Source organism: Tetrao urogallus, assembly GCF_951394365.1.
Source record: "Tetrao urogallus genome assembly, chromosome: 1".
NCBI lineage: Eukaryota > Metazoa > Chordata > Aves > Galliformes > Phasianidae > Tetrao > Tetrao urogallus.
This window is the reverse complement of record NC_136813.1, coordinates 2327663-2340294: the sequence shown is the minus strand read 5'-3', so window position 1 is coordinate 2340294 and position 12632 is coordinate 2327663. Positions and strand designations below refer to the sequence as shown.

Sequence of the window (12632 nt, the reverse complement as noted above, 5' to 3'; positions counted from 1 at the left end):
AACAGAAATCACGTTGGCTCCACACAAACTGCAATTTGTTCTTACCCTCAGATTATCATACAAAACACATACAATATGTTCAAGGAACGTATAGACACGTGAGGGATGTGATATTGGGAGAACTATTGGTGACTGGGGGACGGTTGGATGATCTTGTAGGTCTTCTCCAACCTCAGTGATTCTAAACATAACAGCCAATGCTGATCATTTCAAACTACTCGTCTCTGATATTCTATGATTTAAGAAGGCCCCAAAATAAAAACGTCTTTGAAACAAGCAAGTGGAAGGGGAAAAGAGTCTTACAGATTCGAAGCCCAAAACTTGCCCTGCGCATCCTCCCTGAGCTGGTTCCAATATACGAAATAGCCCAAAATTCCAGTACCATTAGGAAAGGGTGTTGGGAGGAAGCAGTACCAACGTGACATGGAGCTGTCACAGAATGTCTTGGATTGGAAGGGATCTCAAGGATCACGAAGCTTCAGCCCCCCTCCAATGCAGGGCCACCAACCTCCACATTTCATAGCAGCCCAGGCTGCCCAGGGCCCCATCCAACCTGGCCTTGAACACCTCCAGGGATGGATGGGGCATCACAGCCTCTCTGGGCAGCTGTTCCAGCACCTCACCACTCTCACAGCACAGAACTTCCCCCTGACATCCAACCTCAACCTTCCCTCCTTCAACTTCATACCATTTCCCCTTGTCCTGCTGTTATCTCCCCTTTCCAAGAGTTGACTCCCCTCCAGTTTGCAGGCTCCTTTCAGATACTCAAAGCTGTCAGTGGGCATTATGTTCAAACCCTCCAGCACTTCCACCTCAGACACTCACAGACAGTGGCTGTCCCAGTTCAATACTCACGAAGCCAAGCGATGGAACAATCCTACAAAGTTAATTTTACTGTATTTTTCGAGCTCCACACCTGTTTCTGCAATGCCTGAAAGCAGACTGCAGGAAGGCAACATCCAATGGCAAGGATTTCTGCCTCAAACCAAGAGCTCACGGAATCCTGCTCAAACAAAGCACCAAACAGGTTTTCCACAGGAAAACAAAACTCTCAAAACTAGGAATGATTCCTATGCTCTTCTGTGTTGTAGAAAGAAAAACTGCTTTGGAAGAAACCCATCCCGAGCTCTGTGCTGTACAACAGGAGAGCATTTATTACGTGGTTTATTATTTCCATATGGACATGGCCGAGTCATATGGTGGGCTTGGGTTCATATTTTTCTGCTACACTGACAGAACCTGGATGAAGACAACCATACAATATAAATTGCTAAATGATCACCGCATTCTCCTGATGGGATTACAGTGGGTTTGGTTAACCGAAGAGCCAGCCCGAGGCAAGAGGAAAAAATAAATTAATTAGAAGCATTACATTTGTTGCTCCTACCACAATTGGATTTTAATAGAACACTCGTTTTTACAGTCATCCTTAAATTCTAAGGTTTCATAGCATGAAAAGAACTGGATTAAAGGATCTTTCTAATCCCAGCAGCCAAGATCAGAGGAATGCATTGGAGCCGTGCTTGTTTCAAAGCACGGACAAAAAAAAATGTTGCTCTGGCTAAAAGCTTTGTGAGATTGCAAACAGGAGAGATGCACAGCAAGGAAAGGCAGGATGCGAGTTCTGGGAAGCCTCTAGAATAAACAGGATGGATTTTACTGTGTAAATTACATTCTGTTTGCAGGCAAACAAGAGCAGAAAAGCTGAACGTGAGCTGCCTCGCTCTCCTAAAACAGAGCTCTGTTTTCAGTTGTTGAATGTCACCATCCCCAGCCATCCCACCTTGAGATAGCAAGGAACCAAGAGGAGATGGTTCCTTCAGCATGCAACAGACCCAGCCATCCAAAGCTGACTGAACAAGCGCCCACAATTTGCGTTCACTTCTTTGAATGACTGCATAGACCCTGCATATAAATCACTAACGATGCTCTAATTGCCATTTCCTGGCTTATATTTAGCTCCTACACACAGTTTCATGTCCTTCAGTGCTACGTGACTGAGCAAACACACGTAGTGAACATGGACTGGGGAAGAACTGCACTGCAGACAGCAGGCACTTCAGAGAGTGGCCTGAAGCCTCCTCTCTGACCAGTTATTATCAACACTTATCCCACAGAAGGAAGAGAAGCATCATACTTCACAAGCAGAGAGCTCAAGGAAGTTGAGGAAAGGAAATTAGGAAGTGAGACGTCTTAAATTATACAGAAATAACTTCTACACATCTCAAAATGAGAGATTTTTGGAGCTTTCTTCCTCTGGCTTTTGGGATAAGTGACATCACTCCAGGTTGGTTACTAGAGATAAAAATAAAGGAGTAAAACTGGTGAAAATCACAGATTGGTTTGGGTTGGAAGGGAGCTTTAAGATTATCTATTTCCAACCCCCTGCTATAGGCAGGAGGCACTTTTCTACAAGATCTTTGGAAACAAACCCAAATTCAACCCGTGGGATCCTTTCATTCAGAAGAGATCCCTACCCTCTAGAAGCTCCACGTGATAAACTGAAGTTCAGCATTGTGAAAAGCTTGAAAACTCAGATGAGGCTGGATTTATAACTGTTAGTCGGTGACTGCCCAGGGGCTGCTCTGTTCAAGACTCTGAGTTTTTGTTTGTCCTAAGATAATCCCAAGGGACACCTGTAAAAAAGAACCTAAAGAAACAAGAGGTGAAGTTTAGATTGAGGTCGACTCCACCCCTGCAGAAGACCAGCCTGTCTTACCAGTGGGTACCTTCTATGCTGCTGTGCTATTTATTCCAGCATTGTGAAGAACCACCCATGTTGAAACCAAGGTTCTCAGAGCAAAAGGTATCTTTGTCTTAAAATGTGTATTAAACTGCATAGATTCAGCTGCTGTCTTATACTCTCCATAACATAAGTGGCACAAGGACTGTTCCACTCCCTCAATTAAACTGGCTTAACAAGGAGCCACTTAGCTACCTTTCTATTGCTGTGTAATATCAGGTTGTATACCCAAGACCAAAATTAGGGCTTTTCCCACTAAGCAGCTGCCTCTTATAGAAAACAAGGCTGTTCTGAAGTTACGTGCAAAGAAGAACAGACTGTTTCCTACACTAATTCCTGTTAGAACACTTAATGATCAGCAGTATACAAGCAGATGTATTTACTTCCAACCAGAAACCACAGATTATCTGCTCTGGAATACTCTTTGTTGGGAGCTCCAAATGACTCCAATTTTGAGCTCATCTGTTCATCATTTAGCATACTGTTTCCCCAGCCATATTTATCTTGTTCTAAGACATGTGGGAGCAGTCTTACAGCTCAGACTATGTTAATAAAGTTCAAAACACCGGTCCCTTCAGTACTTGGTATGCAGAACAGCCAGTCTGCATCGAAACCTCCAGCATTTCTGCACTTCCTTTAGTCTCAGACGGTGAGACTGCAGGTCAACCCTGGAGTGTGCTCTCCTAGCACCATCTGCATCCATGCAACGGGGGGGAACCCAAGGCCCTCCTACACTGTGCACGTGCTATTTTCAATGACTCTCAGTTAAGTGAGGAAGGGCTTCCTCTTTTGATAGCATCGAGGAGTTTAAAAGGACATCTGCTCCGCAAATGTGAAGGCACACAAGCAAAAATAGAAGCAAGACTGTTCTCTCTCAATCAAGTTCACGGCGTTGGGAGGAAGCCAAGCATCCACAGAAGGTTTTCAGAGGTTGTCAAACGCTGGGACACAAATATAAAAAGCAAGTTTTAATAAAATGACATAGTTAATTGTTTTACAAGATCCTGGATGACTTTTCAGAGTATGAAAGAGCGCTGGCTGGGATTCAGATGACTAAGCACAGCAGTAATGAAAACAGAAAGTGTTGTTATAATGCCTGTTGCTATATAAACAACCTTGGGGGATCAGTGAAATAATGCCTGCTGCTCTATAAACAGGTGTGTGTGTTTGTACCTTTCGGGGGAAATCATAAAATTGCAGATTATTTGCACTCTTAACGTGTCACTTGCCTTTGGTTCATTAAGCCTAGCTGGTTGTTCCATCTCTGAACTGCTATGCACGTTTACTGCAAAGCTAGTCTAGAGCTGCATTAGCGAAACGCATCGTGGTGTATCAGTGATATCACAGAAGTAAACACTTAAATGTAAAAAATCCAGATGAGTTTCAAAAGACTGTCAGGCAGTATCTATCACAGCTTAGAAGTGAATCCAACCAAGGCTTCCCTGCCACCAAATTTCTTGGGAAGCTCTGTAATGACAGCAAATCTCCAAGATCTCCTCACCTCTGAATCATAGGATGGCTTGGATTGGAAGGGACCTCAAGGATCACGAAGCTTCAGCACCTACAACAGGCAGGGCCACCAACCTCCACATTTCATAGCAGCCCAGGCTGCCCAGGGCCCCATCCAACTTGGCCTTGAACACCTCCACGGATGGACGGGGCATCACAGCCTCTCTGGGCAGCTGTTCCAGCACCTCACCACTCTCATAGCACAGAACTTCCCCCTGACATCCAACCTCATTCTTCCCTCCTTCAACTTCAAGCCATTTCCCCTTGTCCTGCTGTTATCTCCCCTTTCCAATGGGACTCCCCTCTGCTTTGAGAAGGAAAAAAGAAGGTTGTCATTGGAAGTAACCCTCCTAGAAGTGCTCAGATACAGACCTATTTTCATGGAAGTGATTTTATACTGATGTGCCAACACCTGCCTTCTCCTCCCAGATGGGTTTCAGAACTGCTCAGAAACCCATTCTGAAAAGCAGACGTTTCTTCTGCAATTCTAAGAATACTAAACTCACGAGAGAAATAAATTACATCAACAACCTTGAGAATCCATGCACCTTCATCAACCCACAGAGCACAAGCTTTTAAATTCAAACTTTCCTTAAGAAAAAAAAAAAGGCCTCCAGGAATACCACCTTGAACTCCCACAGTTGCTGATGTAGCACTAACAAACAAGGCATACAAACAGCAATCAAAGCAGTAAGAGGACAACAGCTGTGCTTTATGCTGGCCCTTCAAAGGCTGCTTACAATCACACTTGGTTTTATAGCATGCTTACTCTGAAACAGGCTGATCTCATCCCAGCCACGAGGCAGAGGCTGCTGTCAAGAAGATACTCGCTTCTTCTCTTACTGTATCTGTAACATGTACTCATCTGTAACAGTGGCATGTAATCATCAAGATCACAGAATCACTAAGGTTGGAAAAGAATCCTAAGATCCCCAAGTCCACTTCCAACCCATCCCACCCTCAGCGCCTCATTCCCTGCTTTCTCTGATTTACCTTAGAATCACATTAACCTGCTGCTTCTTCCCTCCCCATCCACCACCAAGTTCTGACCACTGCCTGAGCGCAGAAGCGAAACACGGATGCTGAGCAAGCTGTTAGGTGGAATTCTTCTAATTTTTAAAACTGAAGGCTGATAATAGGCAATATTTAACACTGGATTCTGGTTTCACAGCAATAGTGTTTATTGGAGACAGACCACAAGAAAATAAGGAAATAGGAGTACGTGTTTGAGTGCATGCAGAACGCACTGTAGAACTAAAACATCTCGATGAGCCAAAAGCTGTGTTTCCTCCTGCATTCCCTTGCTCATATTAGCAAAGCCCTTCCTGACAGTAAACACAATACCTCTCCAGAGAGGTCTCGAGCATTAAGCCTTCATGGTTCAAGTCTGGTGTCCCAGTAAGGATATGGGAAACCACAGTCAAAGGGGGAAACAGCCACTTACATAAGTGAACCATGCCCATAAAATGTGGTGGCCGTTATAAATTTGGTGGGCTTGTTATAAAAACAACAGACATGAGCCCCCTTGCCCATAAAGGTGCCTCTCATACACCATGACCATTTACAGAAACAACATGAAGAAAAAAAAAGGCAATTTAGAAGATAGAGCAGTTACTGGCCTCAGAAAAGCTTCCCCCCTTCACCAGTGAAGCACTGTAATAACTAAAACCACGTTTGCTGTTCAGCTGTAGTCTTGCTGCATTACGGCCTGAAGAAATGAAACTATGCAGCATAACCTCTCCAGGTTCAGGTCAGAACTTCTTAAAACACCCCGGTATCACAAAGTGATGTTGATTGGATTAGGAGATGCGGGCACGTATTTCCTATGACTTCATGCAGGCTGAACGCCTGCATAAAAATCATTACGTCAGGGGCAGAACGAAAGGTCAGACATGAAAAGCCAAGAGAAAGGTAAATAATGCTCTGCACCTACACCTGAAACACATTGTTTGCTTTACACCTCCAGCTCCCCAGGTGTGATATTGCACTGCATGAGAATGTCTGAAGTTTGCTTTTTAACCTACAGACACCAAAAGGGCAATCGCTCTGGGACTGCATGGATATGCCAGAGAAATCACCTACCTTACTCAGGCTGGAAAACAGAGTGACCACAAGCTGAAAGGCTGGATGGGCTCAACCAGGGCAACTGCAGCAGTGCAGAGGATGGCTGAGCATCTGCACAAGCCTGTGAACAGCTCAGACAACAACGAGGTTTGCCCTTGTTTGGAGCCAAACAACTTTTGAAAATGTTGAAGAAATCACAGAATGGCCTGGCTTGCAAAGGAGCACAGTGCTCATCTACTTCCAACCTGTTCCTGGTGCGTGCAGGTCACCAACCAGCAGCCCAGGCTGCCCAGAGCCACATCCAGCCTGGCCTTGAATGCCTGCAGGGATGGGGCATCCACAGCCTCCTTGGGCAACCTGTGCCAGTGCCTCGCCACCCTCTGGCTCAAAAAAGGAATAGGACATAAATGTGCACGTGGTATTAGCTTTATGCTGTAATAAATCCATTCCAAAAGCATTAACAGGCAGTTTTCTCATTTGGCGTTGGGTCATTTTACTCTGTACCTTAAGACACTGCAGGAAAGGAACTTGGAGAATTAGTTGTATGTGTATGAACAACAGGCTCCATGAAGCGGCATGCGTGCAGTGACAGAAGAGTAGATCTCTAGCACAAACTCTCACCTCTTCTGTGCTGTTTTAGAAAAGCCTTTTGTAAAAGAAAAGCAAAACAGAGTTTTCAACAGTTTATCTAAAGCTGTGGAATCTGTTCCTTGAAGTGAAAACATTCTTGTTTCCAGAAAGCACTACTCAAAGAGCAACAGACTCCATAGAAAAGCAAGCGAGCCCATCCCAGAGATCCAACGCATCACCTTTGGGGATTCTCAGCTTCCTGTCCCACATTTCACCAAAGCTGAACTGCTTCCCAGAGGACCATTCCACCATTTTCAGGTGTAACATCAGTAGGTAGACCTGTGCAGGACTTGTTTCCTTTCAGAACAACGCATCCTTCCACAAAGGATGAGGACAAATGGCTTTAAGTCACACCAACGCTGAAAATCAATTCTTATAGGATGTGGTATATTTTAAAAGTAAAAGCTGAGGTCGAGGTCATTAAATCAGCATCTATTAAGCAGCAACCTTCCAAAGAAAAACTAGGAGCTTATATTTATTAGATTGAAACAGGGTTTGCTTTGTTGGAGCATATAAGCAGGAGGGGGAATGGCTGTTTGTGAGGGTGGATGGTGATAGGACAAGGGGGAATGGTTTTAAAGTGAGATGGGGGGGTTTAGGTTGGATATAAGGAGGAAGTTTTTCCCCCAGAGGGTGGTGAGGCACTGGCACAGGCTGCCCAAGGAGGCTGTGGATGCCCCATCCCTGCAGGCATTCAAGGCCAGGCTGGATGTGGCTCTGGGCAGCCTGGGCTGCTGGTTGGCGACCTGCACACAGCAGGAACAGGTTGGAGCTGGATGAGTGCTGTGCTCCTTTGCAACCCAGGCCATTCTGTGATTCTGTGTTTTGTTTTTCTGTTAACACAATATTAACTCGAAGGATATTTGCATGAATTATGCACCAGGTCAGCAAAGAAAGGTGCAATATTCCATTTGGTATTTTGTGTCTCTTGAAAAAGAAATCCTCTCAAGGCCTGGATTTCTAAGCATTCTGGACTGGTCAAAAATGATACAAGCCAACAGACATCAGACACACTTATTCCTTTTGTCAGAGAACGACTCGCTCTGAACTTCAACCACAGTATACACCAAGGCTGAAAGGCACTTATGGATGATTAAGCAGCTGTCATACCTAAAGCTTTCAAAACAGGATTTGTGCCCTGATGTGCCAAATCCTATCCAGAAGAGTAAGAGCCTGCCTTTCAGAGGACAAAGCATTCATACTGAGCAGCAAGAGAACACAGGGTGTGGGTGGATGAGGAAATGAAAACAACAAAAAAAGAAGGCTCACACTGCTTGTCACTTGCTTGCTAATGACAGGTGACAGCCAGTTTTGCCCAGAGAGGCTGTGGATGCCCCGTCCATCCCTGGAGGTGTTCAAGGCCAAGTTGGAAGGAGCCCTGGGCAGCCTGAGCTGGTACTAAATGTGGAGGTTGGTGGCCCTGCCTGAACTGGGGGGTTGGAGCTTTGTGATTCTTCAGGTCCCTTCCAGCCCAAGCCATTCTATGATTCTATGATATATGATTTTATTCATTAAAGATGTCCAAGTGACAGGAATGGATTTAGTGCCTCTGTGCCTTAGCATGAGTTGTTTTTTCTCCTTAAGAGATAGATGGCAACAGGGCAGAAAGTGAGAAGGCTCCCGAAGGAAAGGACAGGCTCACAAATGAAGTCCATGAGTTCCCACAGGTGCTAATGCTTTGCATCTGAAAGTCAAGCCCTGCCTCCAGAGCACACACCTTACCTCATTAGGAAACATTACAGACTCTTTCTTACTCTAACACACTGTGCCATGGCTTGATACTTCCCACTTTCCCATCTCTTCCAATTGCAAAAAGCAATCCCTATATAAACTACAAAGCAGTTTAAGTTGGCAACGGCCTTCACGTGTGTCATCTTAACTGTATCAGGACTCCATTTTCCTTCTGATTACTGAATCTTGGTTCTACTTTAAACACATACTCACTGTTTTAAAAACTTACTCAGCAGGCAGAGTTAACGTGCAGGGACGATGATGACAGCTGTGCAGCACACCAATGATCCAACACACAGAGCACTGCCGGCAATGGACTGGTCCCCAAAATTCAGTTGGGAAAGTGCCTGTTGGCTCAGCAGGGGGTACCAGCCCCACCATTCCACCCAACCTCATCATCCTGTACAAGCAGAGCAAGAAACAGAGCCTCCAGCACTGCAGGTGATGTGATCAGGGCAAGCTGGTGAGCCGAGGGCTGCTCATCCTTCATTGATCAATGCAGACTGCCTCCAGGCAAGGACAGGCAGGCTACCATGTGAATGAAAGGGTGACTGCAGTTACAGCTAAGCCAGTCTCATTTCAACCTATTTTATCTTGGCATGGGCGATAGGAAAGGAAAAAAGAAAGCTTTCCAACCAGTTCGCAAAAAAACACATGTAAATTCCCCAGTTCTAAATGATCTGGCTTGGTATCAGCCCGTTGCTGCCCTAGGAGACTTTCAGGAATGAAACCTCTCCTAAAAGCTTTTGGCTCCATGCAGCTGGAGAGGGTACTTGTGGTTTTTCAGGTGCAGTCCCTTCCTCCTTAGCATTCAAATGAATGCTTGGCACTTGACAAGATGAGGACTCTGCTCTGGATTCAACCTGTACTCTTTCAGGAACACTTTTCCCTACGCAGTTAAATTGGCCACAGATTCAGACAGTGGATTCTTTCTGAACCGTACGTTTTATGATCTGAGGATAGGGGCCTCGTAAAAGATGTAGTATGCAAGTCACAGTATTCTGCACTCTAAGGGTCATAAGCACCGCATCTACACCGATACCCACGCAACTCTTTAAGACACTTCTGCTCGGCAGTGTTTATTGCCAAAACAAATTTCTGCTCCTAACATTTCTGCTGTTCAACTTCCCATGGAAAAGTTTAATAGCTTCTATTATGAAACTGATTTTCTCCCATGTTAGATAGGCTAACAGAGCCAGCAGCTAGGCACCTTGCCTCGTTTAATCTTTAAGAGCTGATTTTCAGTGCAGTTTCTTATATATGGCGCTAGCAGGAAGGCATTCAACTTTTATTTCGTGCAGCTATTAGAAAGATAACACTTTGACTGCCACTAAATACATCAAGACAAACTCTGCTTTTCTTCCATGACTCTGGGAATGTTATTATGTTATTTAGACAAGCTACACAAAAAACATTCCCAGGAGAGCAGGAATAGCTCTCAAACTTCTCTACCAAGTCACACAATACCTGTAAACGTTGCCTGCCACCAAGTGGACGCGGTGGCTCTGGACACACAGAAGGAAGATTGAGACAAGGTTCCTCGCTTGGATCTCCAGTGCTGTGATGTGAAAATAAACCAATTTCCTTGGGAGAACTGACAAAAGTTGGCCCTGCCATTTTTTTTTTCTTCTCAAATAGAGAAGTTCAGATGTTACTAATGATTGTCAGATGAAAGCAGAACTATTTGTTGGCCAAGGTTCAGCAAATCATGCCAATGTGAATAGACATATCAGACTAACATCACTCAGTTGTCATCAGACAAAAATCAAGACCGGATCAGAAGGGAAGCCTGGCCTCGTGGGGTGGTGCTGACCACATATTCAACACGATCAGAAAAAAAAAAACCCTTAGCTCATGCAGTGCAACGAATTAAAAAGATTTCACAAAACCTGTGGATGTGATGTCTGGGAAGGGACGTTCTGACTGCAGCAGCGACGAGCCAGGATAAGACAGGACTCATTCACTTCTCTCCTTAGCAAAGAGCTGTAGAACAGCCCAGCTTCATCCGGTTTGTTTTGCAAGTCTGCCTTCAACAGCCAGCAGCTGAGGCAAGGACAGAACACCATCATTTCAAGGGCATAGCCACTGAAGGCAGATAGAGGTAGCGACCAAGATTAAAGCAGCAGCAAGGCTCAAATGGGAGCCTTCAATTCTATAGGGAAGTTGGACTCAGGAGTTGATTTGTCTCTTGATCTTCCAGAGTTCTTACCTGGAGTCTCCCTCCTTTAACAACAGAATGAAATAAGAAATAATTTGACGCTTGGAGTTGCAAGAAAATTCACTGACCTGCTGACAATTCATTGAGCTGCTGACAAGGAGATAACTGCAGTAAATCCCCTTCCAACCAGGTCCAGAAGAATCTAGCTCCATCACTCCAAAGTATTCACTTCCTCTCAGAGCAATCTTGCAACTGGATGAGGAATAACATGTCTGGAATGGATCGTGCTAGAGCTCTTGAATTGGTAGTTTCATGAACAAGATGGTAACTCACACTCTCTTCAATGGTATCCGTATGAGTTAGAAGTAACAAACAGGGAAGAAGCCACGTAACATCTTGCACACAATTTAGCATCAGCTTTTCTCCAGCACTAACATTACATGTTCTCAATAAGGATTCATCTCCCACCTCGAAAGGTGGGCCTAGGAGAATCTAATGAGGTTCAACACAGCAAAGTGCCAGGTTTGGCACTTGATGCCTGGGATTCCTCCGGCCCCATACAGACTGAAGGAGCAATCCTTGAGAGCAGCCCTGCAGAGAAGGACCTGGGGGTCCTGGTAGATGAAAAACTGAACATGAGCCAGCAGCGAGCTCCTGCAGCTCAGAAAGCAAATGACATCCTGGGCTCCATCAGCAGAGGGGTGGCCAGCAGGGACAGGGAGGTGATTGCCCCCCTCTGCTCTGCTCTTGGCTCCATCTGCAGCACTGCACCCAGGGCTGGAGCCCCCAGTACAAGAGAGACAGGGAGCTGTTGGAGAGGGGCCAGAGGAGCCACAGAGATGATCGGGGGCTGCAGCATCTCCCTACAAAGACAGGCTGAGGGAGCTGGGCTTGTTCAGCACGGAGCAAAGAAGGCTGTGGGGTGACCTCAGTGCAGCCTGCAGAACCTAAAGGGAGCCTACAGACAGGAGGGGATTCAGCTCTTTACAAGGATAGATAACAGCAGGACAAGGGGAAATGGTTTGGAGTTGAGGGAGAGAAGATTGAATTTGGATGTGGGGGGGAACTTCTTTACTCAGAGAGTGGTGAGGTGCTGGAACAGCTGCCCAGAGAGGCTGTGATGCCCCATCCATCCCTGGAGGTGTTCAAGGCCAGGTTGGATGGGGCCCTGGGGCAGCCTGGGCTGCTATGAAATGGGGAGGTTGGTGGCCCTGCCTGCAGCAGGGAGTTTGGAGCTTCGTGATCCTTGAGGTTCCTTCCAACCCAACCCATGATTCTGTGATCTCAAGAGGGATGGGTTGTCACTGAAATCACGGCAGAATCATCTCTTCATACATAACAAAGAGCCTCCAAAGTCAGCCTGAGCAACCAAGGCTGCAGGAATGAAAGGAAACAGCAATAAAGCTTCTCTCTTCCTACAGGCCTGAGATTTCCAAGTCAAGCATTACACTCATAACCTACACTCTATGATTAAAAGATAAACACAAATTACTGAGAGCAAAATCCTGGAGCACCAAGACCACTGCTGAAGGTCTTACAAGAGCTCAGCTAATCACAGCCCACAGCCAAGCTGACCATGCCCTAAGATGAGAACCCTCTTTGGGAGATGCTACCTTGCCCGTGTTGTGTGGCGCTGAGCACACAAAAATCTCAACTCTGAGCTACTGCCATTTATCCACTCAACAGAACCATTTTCAGGGCACGAAATCCTGTGTGAAAGACCAATGCAAAAGTTGATATCAGTGCCACATTAAAGCTTTACATTCTTCTGATACTCCACAGGCACTGAAAACACAG

At 45.6% G+C, this 12632-nt stretch overlaps 1 protein-coding gene across 1 annotated transcript in view; it reads right to left on the bottom strand.

Annotated features, from left to right (window-relative positions):
- Positions 1 to 12632, bottom strand: part of UVRAG (UV radiation resistance associated) — a gene marked incomplete at both ends in the record, with an annotated part of 81040 nt that overhangs the window by 11826 nt on the left and 56582 nt on the right. The gene's annotated exons all lie outside the window — the stretch shown is intronic.